This window comes from Sciurus vulgaris (assembly GCF_902686455.1).
Source record: "Sciurus vulgaris genome assembly, chromosome: 9".
Classification (NCBI taxonomy): domain Eukaryota; kingdom Metazoa; phylum Chordata; class Mammalia; order Rodentia; family Sciuridae; genus Sciurus; species Sciurus vulgaris.
In genome coordinates, this window is record NC_136469.1 from 143,276,431 (window position 1) to 143,283,985 (window position 7,555).

The window sequence follows — 7,555 nt, forward strand, 5'->3', positions numbered from 1 at the left end:
ATGGCCAATTCCTAAGGAGACACGACCTGCCAAAACTGATCTGTGAGAAGCAGAAAATCAGAGTAGACCTCCAGTGACTAAAGAAGCCGAGTCAGCAGCCAAGAAACTAGGGTCCAGTCGTGATCTGCCAAATACTCAAAGACAAATGCCAAGTATCCACAAACTTGTCCCCAGAGCAGAGGAGTGCCCACACTTCCCAAGTCATCCCACAGTCTAGCACGACCCTGACACCATGACCAGACAAGGGCTTAGGGCCCCGCATGCTCAGATGCAAAGCCCTCACCTGAACCTGGCAAACAGATGGAGAAAGCGCAGGGGAGGGGAGGAGAGGGGGGTGGAGCGAGGGGGATTCCCCTGGGAGGGCGGCCAGCTGCTTGCCACAGGGCCACAGCAATGGGGCCAATCAAATGGCTGCACTGGAACCTCAAAACTGTAAGCCACTGTTTTTATGATCTGACTATCTCGGGTGTGGTGGTGATGGAAACCAAGTAGCACCATCCCCACACAGAGCTGCCGTCCTAGAAACCAGCAATTCCTATCAACGTAGCAACAAGTCCTCTCTGCTCCGGCCCTTCCGTGATGCTCCGCTGCTTTTGACAAGGGTGCCATGATCAATCAGTGAGGACAGTCCTTTTCAGCAACTAGAGTTGTGGCAACTGGACACTCACAGGCAAAAGGACAAACACATATGCAAGATTTAACTCTGTGACCCACAGATCCAAAGGTAAGAGCCCAAACCTTAAAACTCAGAAGAAAACACAAGCGTAGATCTTTGTAACCTTAGGTTAAGTAAAAAGGCTTAGATCCAGCGTCAAAAGCACAAGCAACAACAGAAAAAGTAGGTAAATGGATTCTTCAAAATTAAAAACCACCATCAGTAAACTTAAAACCCAATAATAAGACAAATAACCCAAGTTAAAGTGGGCTAAGGACTAGAACAGTTCTCCAAAGAGACACACAAATGGCCAAGTTCATGCAGAGACGCTCAACATCATTAGCCATCAAAAGCAAATCAAGAATGCAAACAGCTCTACTTTATCACCATGAGGATGGCCTCATAAAAGAGACAAAAAATAGCAAGTATTGTGCAGGATGTGGAGAAGCCAAATCCTTGTGCCTGCCAGTGGGGACAGAGGATAGTGCAACCACACGGAAAGACAAACTTGAAGTTCCTCAAACTGCATGAGCCAGCCCTGCTCCTCCTAGGTATACACTTCAGAGCACTGAAGACTTAGGTCTGCACGAAACCTGGACGTGAACATTCACTGCAGCATTGTTCATAATAGCCCCAAAGAGGAAACAACCCAAATGTCCAACAGTGGATAAAGGCATAAATAATATATGGCAGATCTACACATTAGAACATTACTCCGTCACAAAAAGGAATGAAGTACTGATTCATGACACAGTATACATGAACCTCGGAAACGATCTCAGTTCAAGAAGCCAGTCACCAAAGATCACATATCATATGCTTCCTACAATAGGAAACATTCAGAATATGCAAATAGAGAAAGAAAGTAGACTAGTAGCTGCTGGGGGAATACAGATCCACTCCTAATGGGTCCAAGGTGATGAAAATGTTCCAGAATTACATAGTAGTGAGGTTTGCACAACTCTGTGAATATATAAGCAACCACTTAACTGTACAGTACAGACCATGGCGTGTGAAGTATATCTCAATAATATGGCAGAAAAGGGGGAAATAAAGCGCCACTCACGGCAGAGGCAAGTTCTCCACACTACCCTGGACATGCTTCCTCCCTGTGGCCAACGCAGTACTCCTCCCCTTCTCCTCCTCCTGTTCCTTGCACACCCTTGTCCTTAGCCACCCACCCCACGCATCCTCCCATCCACAGAGAGCTCCCAACTCCATACCTCCAGACCTGTGCTCATTGACTGCTGGCTGGACAGCCCTCTACTCTCAAGTCCCGGAGGCCCTCAAACTGAAGGTTCAACACTGAATTCACCCCTGACCCAGCCTGTCCTCCTGTAGGCCCAGTTCCACACTGCCCGAGCTCCCTCCTGGAAGTCCCCTCCCCGTGACGCCCATAGCCAAATGCCGATCAGGCACCACTCTGTCAGCACCTCTCCCACATAGGGCCCTATTGAACCTAGCATGAAAACCTCCCCCTGCCGAGGAAGAACTGTGTGCAGGTGATCACTAGGGAGTCCGTAGCCTCAGTGGCACCTAACCACCCAAGAACTACCAGGTTGCTCATTTTCCAGGTGAAGAAACCAGTTTCTTCTTGAAGTGAAGCCAACTGCCAAGGTCCTACAATTGTTATTAGGCACAGCGACTCCAAATCCCATGCTCCTATCCAGTCTCCTCTGGTCCCATGCCACCTGAGCTCACAACATTGCTACACCACAGCAGGAGGACTGCGAAGCCAGACTGCCTGGGTTCAGATGCCAACATTACAGCAAGGTGCCTCTCCTGTGCTTCAGGGGCGGTACAAGGCAATGCTTGTCCAGTGTGTACTGTCTACAAGAGGTAACACAACAGATACTGCCACAGTGGCTGGCACCGAGGCAAGCAGTGGCTTACATCTCCGGCAATCGCTGCTGCCAGTTCTTTCTCTTAAAAAAACAAAAACATGAAACACTATATTTTTGGTCTGACGTCCCGCACAGGAGCCCCAACACACAAGACCAACCAAAATGCTGCAAAATCTAACTAAGGAAGCAGCTAGGTTCTCAAACTCCATTTTTTGGCCGGAACCTGGAGACTTCGGTCCACCGTGGCCTCATTATGAGGAAGCCCCCTCGGCTTCGACCCTTACCGAAAAGAGACCCGGGGTGACCTGTGGCCTGTTCTCCACCGTCCTGCTTCCTGGTTCCACCTCCAAGTCCGGGGTGGGGAGGTCACTCTGCAGCCCGGGTGGCCGGGCCTCGTCACGGTCACCTCCCGCTGAACCTGTCCTGACCGTCTCGGGACACCTCTCCGCGGCGGGCGGGGATCTGAGACGCGCGTGCTCGCGCCCCCGCGTCACAGCCCGGCCTCGAGGCCGCCTCCGCAGGCCCGCCGCCCCACGCCCGGCCCTGCAGCGCGTCCGCGTCCGCGCCCGCGCTGGCCTCACCCCGGCCCGCTCGGCTCCGGCCTCAGCTCCGCACCGCGCGGCGCACACCGCAGGCTCTTCAGGGGCGTCTGGACGCCTCGACCGCAAGCAGCACTCGGCTGTCAGCCCTGAGGCCCCGGCCGCTTCGGGGCGTGGCCTGCCGCTCCGCCCCGGCTCGGCAAGGGGCGTGGCCATCCCCCCTCCGCCGTCTTCGCCCCGCCCATCCGGGGGCGAGGCGTGCCCGACTCCCACGTCTTCGCCCCGCCCCGTGGCGTGTCCTGCACGCCGCTCGACGCCACGGTTCCAGGGCGTGGCCTGTCGTTCCACCTGACGTCATTGCGCCGCAGCGCCCCCGTTGCCCGGGAAACGCGCCGCCGCCGCGGACGACGTGCGTTGCCTCCAGTAGCAGGCGCTCTCCACGCGAGTGTTCTCAGATGCCTTTTGCGCGGAGTTCCTCCTCTGCGCCCTGCCGGGGACCCCTGCACAGGAATCCTGCGTGGCGGTTCACCTTGCGGATTCCCGGGCCCACCCCAGAGCCGCTCCGTCGCCCAGTAGGCGGGCGTTTCAAACCAGTAAGCCTGCCCTAGTGCTCGCCGAAGTTTGAGAACCGTGCGGCACGGTTCCCCAGAGGGCCCCGGGGCCTGAGTCCTGGCGGCCCAGGAAGTACCTACTCGGGAATACACACTTTTCTTGGTTTCTGTCTCACCCTGCATTTTGGGATCACCCTTACATTTAATTGACAGCACCCAAATCCTGTCTCAAGTCTGTTTAAACTTACAGAGAACCAAATGGACTTGGCGATTTCCCCTATGAAGAACAGAGAAGTCCAAAGGTTTCCATGTAAAGAGAACTAAAAGATGTGTAGCGTGGTTGTGGGGAAGAGAAACATGCTAAGTTGAATTTTAGAGATGTGTCAAGTTTGAGACATGGGTAGCATATCTGGGTGGTGGTGTCCGTTGTTGGGAAAGTCTCCTTCTAATCCTGCTCTACCCTAAAACATCCTTAGTTCCATGAAAACACTGTTCTTCACACTTACCACTCAAAATCGTCCTGTAATTACAGATACTAGGACTTTCTTGTTGAAAAGCAGAAGGAGGGATTAAAGGATGAAGCAGTGTCCTGCCAGGCAGTCAGCTTGGATGCCCCATCTCAGCCAGCACTTCCAGACAGAGGCCTAGCATTGTTCTGAGCTCATAGGAGTGGTAGGATTGCCTGCAAACCAAATCAGTCAGTCCAGCAAGATACATGCTGCTAATTTGCAGATGTTTGGAGATACTGTACTGTTGAGTCATATAACATCCACTCATTAGAGAATTCACACCGTTAGATCAGAATGTCTGCCCAAACACAACTATTATGTTAGGTTCACATGTTTTTTTAACATAGAAAAGCATCATTCCAATTTGGAAACTGTCAGCCTAAAACGAGTGGTAGAGAGATGGACTCTGGAACACAAAGACATTATTTGGGAATGACGGGATTGCAGCCTGGGATATGCATGCTATGGTAGTACAGGGCATCTAAGAAGACATGGGTTTTTAGAGGTGAAATAAGGAAGGTTCCATACGTTCTTTGGAAACACTCGTCCTTGGCTACAAAGGTCAAAAACTAGGCTGGTGTCAGTCTGAGGCTGAAGGCAGATGCTGGATAGGCATCCTGACAAAGGTATCTTTTGTGCAAGGTTGTGATTTTGGCTGACCCTTTTGCGATAGTTCTTATTACCAGGAAAATGTGCATAAGAATCATCCTCCACACACCAAGCCTCCCCACTCCATTTGTTAGGGTTTGACATAAGTAACTGTGATGGGTTGCATGGGGAACAAGCCTTCCACCCAGGGACCTTGGGAAACATCCAGATCCAAGCCATAACACTGGAGACGCCAACGAGGTCAGTTTAAGAAAACAAAAGGGGTTGGCTGTGTCCTTGTTTTGTTAGCGGTTTCCTGGTGAAACACAGGAGCTGTAGGTGGAGCAGCACCTGGGCTTTGCTGCTGAGTGATCCACGGCCATCCACTGCAGCTGTCATCAGACCCGCCACCCACTCTCCTGTTCCACCAGCCGCTGGGCACACCTGTCCCCTGCTCAGGCTTACTTGTCTGCCCTATTGCCCCACAGGCACCTGCAACCATTGCATTTCAACACGCGGAACCAACGGTTCCTCCCAGCTGTGTCCACTTGGCTCCCTTCTTCCTCTCTCCCACCTCCCACACCTCTTACGCTGGTTCAGATTCACAGGAAAGTGGTGGGGGATGGAGCCACTGGGTCACTGGGCTGGGAGTGGGCTGCCAATTCTGCGCCACCTGTGGCCCTGCGATACCTCTGCCAGGGCCAGCACCACACTTTCCCATGTGGAGGTCACACTCGGATGGGCAGCAGAGCATGGCCGAGAGGAAGAGCTGGTTTTGTATAAGATGCACATAAAAAAGGCTGAAGCGCTGGTCTTACTGGTGGTAGAAGTTAATGGGAAAAAATTTTGCACTATAAACTCAATACATTCAGACCAAAGTATTTGTTGACCTAACAGGAAACTTGGAGAGACAGGCTCTCTGGAGGCAGCAAGTTTACTTGGGATAGGAGGGACTGCAACCAGGACATGCAGCCCTGTTTGCATCCCCTGGCAGCTGAGGCTTCTCAAGAGCAGGGCCTTATTTACCTCTGCATCCTCAGGGCTTGGCTGAGGCCCGCACACATTTGCAGCTTAGGAAGATTTGTAACTGGTGGCCTTCTGGCTGCCCCAACCAGGCCTAACACCTCTGAACCGTGCTGGGGTTGAACTGTGCCCACCCCCTGCCAAGAGATATTCGTAAGTCCTAACCTTATCTAAGGTCTGTGACCTTACTCGGAAAATAGGACCTTGGCAGATGAAACCAAGTTACAGTGATGTCACATGATATCCAATATGAGTGGTATCTTTATTTAAAAAGGGACTCAGAGAAACAGGGAGAGCTGTGACCTCAGAGCCAGAGGCTGTAATGAAGCAGAGACAAGCCAAGGAGTGCTGAGGACGGCTGTAGGCAGCAGGAGCTGGGCAGTAGGTTCCACCTCAGAGCCTTCAGACCTGTGGGAGAACGTGTCTCCATTTGTGGTGATTTGTCACTGAAATCCCAGAAAACTAACACAGACCACAGAAAAATCAACTATGTGAACAAAGACTGAGTGGGCTGGAGCGAACAGCTGTGTCTGAGACTGTGTTACTCAACCATCTTTTATTTCGCTCCACACTTGGTCTGCGCGCCTCACTCATGAATCACGAGTTAGTTTCCACCTTTCCTTGATTCTGACAGAGAGCCTGTGGGTCACAGTAAACTCCCATCTGTGATGCACAAAGCTGCTCCCCGCCCTTTCCGCTGCAGCCATTTCCCCGCCTCCCAACTACTGTCAGTCTGTGAACACCCTGGCTAGCTACTGGTTCATCAGTCAGCTTGCAAGTGTCCTTCTCCGGTATTGGTGCCCTGTTAGCCCCGGGACTTCGACTGCTTAAGGTTGGCTCCCCTGCCATCTTTTCTCTTGCTTTCTCTCCGCCGACTCACTCTTTCTCCTCCTCGCTCTCCACTCTCTAGCGCCACGCCCTTTCCCCTTCCTTTCTCTTTTCCTCTCATTTTCTCTCTTACCCTGCAGGGGGACACTGTTTGCTTAATAAACTCCCTTATGTGATTTCCCGTGTCCGGCGTGGTTTTCGTGGGATCCCTTACGTTGGTGCCGAGACCCGGGATGGGTCCTTCCACTGCCTCTTAAGCGAGTAGAAATCCATCTGACGCCCCAGTGCCCCCCGGACACAGCCCCACCTTCCATTCGCCCGGACACTCAGTTTTTTGCATGCAACACTGGACTTCAGATTGATGAGTTCCCTTAGACAGGTCCCCACTCTAGACCGCTTAAACACACCTCTGCTGACCTGAGAAGCGACCGTCGAGTGTCCGGGGCTCTCGAGGCGGCTGAGGGGTGGGGGTACCCCAGCCACAACTTTTATAGTTACGGCTGGCCCCTATAGTCGGTCTTATCTGCCGGGTGGATTCCTGATTTTATGGTGGAGATTCTCAGGGTTGAGGCTCATCTTGCGCTCACACTCGCACTCGAAAACCCTGATATCAGGTCCTCAACTCTTCTCGGCTTTTGCCTGGCCCCACATTGATGTTTGTGTGACGACACCATCTATGTGCTCCCTTCTTGTCACCAGTCGACTACTCTGGCCTCAGATTCGACTGCATCAGTCTCCACCATGGGATCTGGGTCCTCCATTCTGGAGATTCAACCCTTTGCCTGACCCCCGGCTTAAAGCCATCACTCTCTTTGCTTAATAAATTCCCTTATGTGATTTCCTGTGTCTGGCGTGGTTTCCGTGGGATTCCTTACACCATAAGAGAGACTAATGTATAGAAAGAATGAAGACCCTGTGAGACTTGAGATTCTGCACACCAGGTGCTGGTGACCTTGGATGACACTGGCAGTCTTTGACCTCTGTGACAGCTGCTGGGCAGAAACTTTTAGGGACATGG

At 52.4% G+C, this 7,555-nt stretch overlaps 1 protein-coding gene across 2 annotated transcripts in view; it reads right to left on the bottom strand.

The window, feature by feature from the left end:
- Positions 1 to 3,226, bottom strand: part of ACOX3 (acyl-CoA oxidase 3, pristanoyl) — a 36,839-nt gene extending 33,613 nt beyond the window's left edge. For both annotated transcript variants that reach the window (XM_079154447.1, XM_079154446.1), the window contains exon 1: positions 3,081 to 3,226. The gene's annotated coding sequence lies outside the window, so the exon portion shown is untranslated. The remainder of the gene's footprint in view (positions 1 to 3,080) is intronic.
- Positions 3,227 to 7,555: the final 4,329 nt, after the last annotated feature.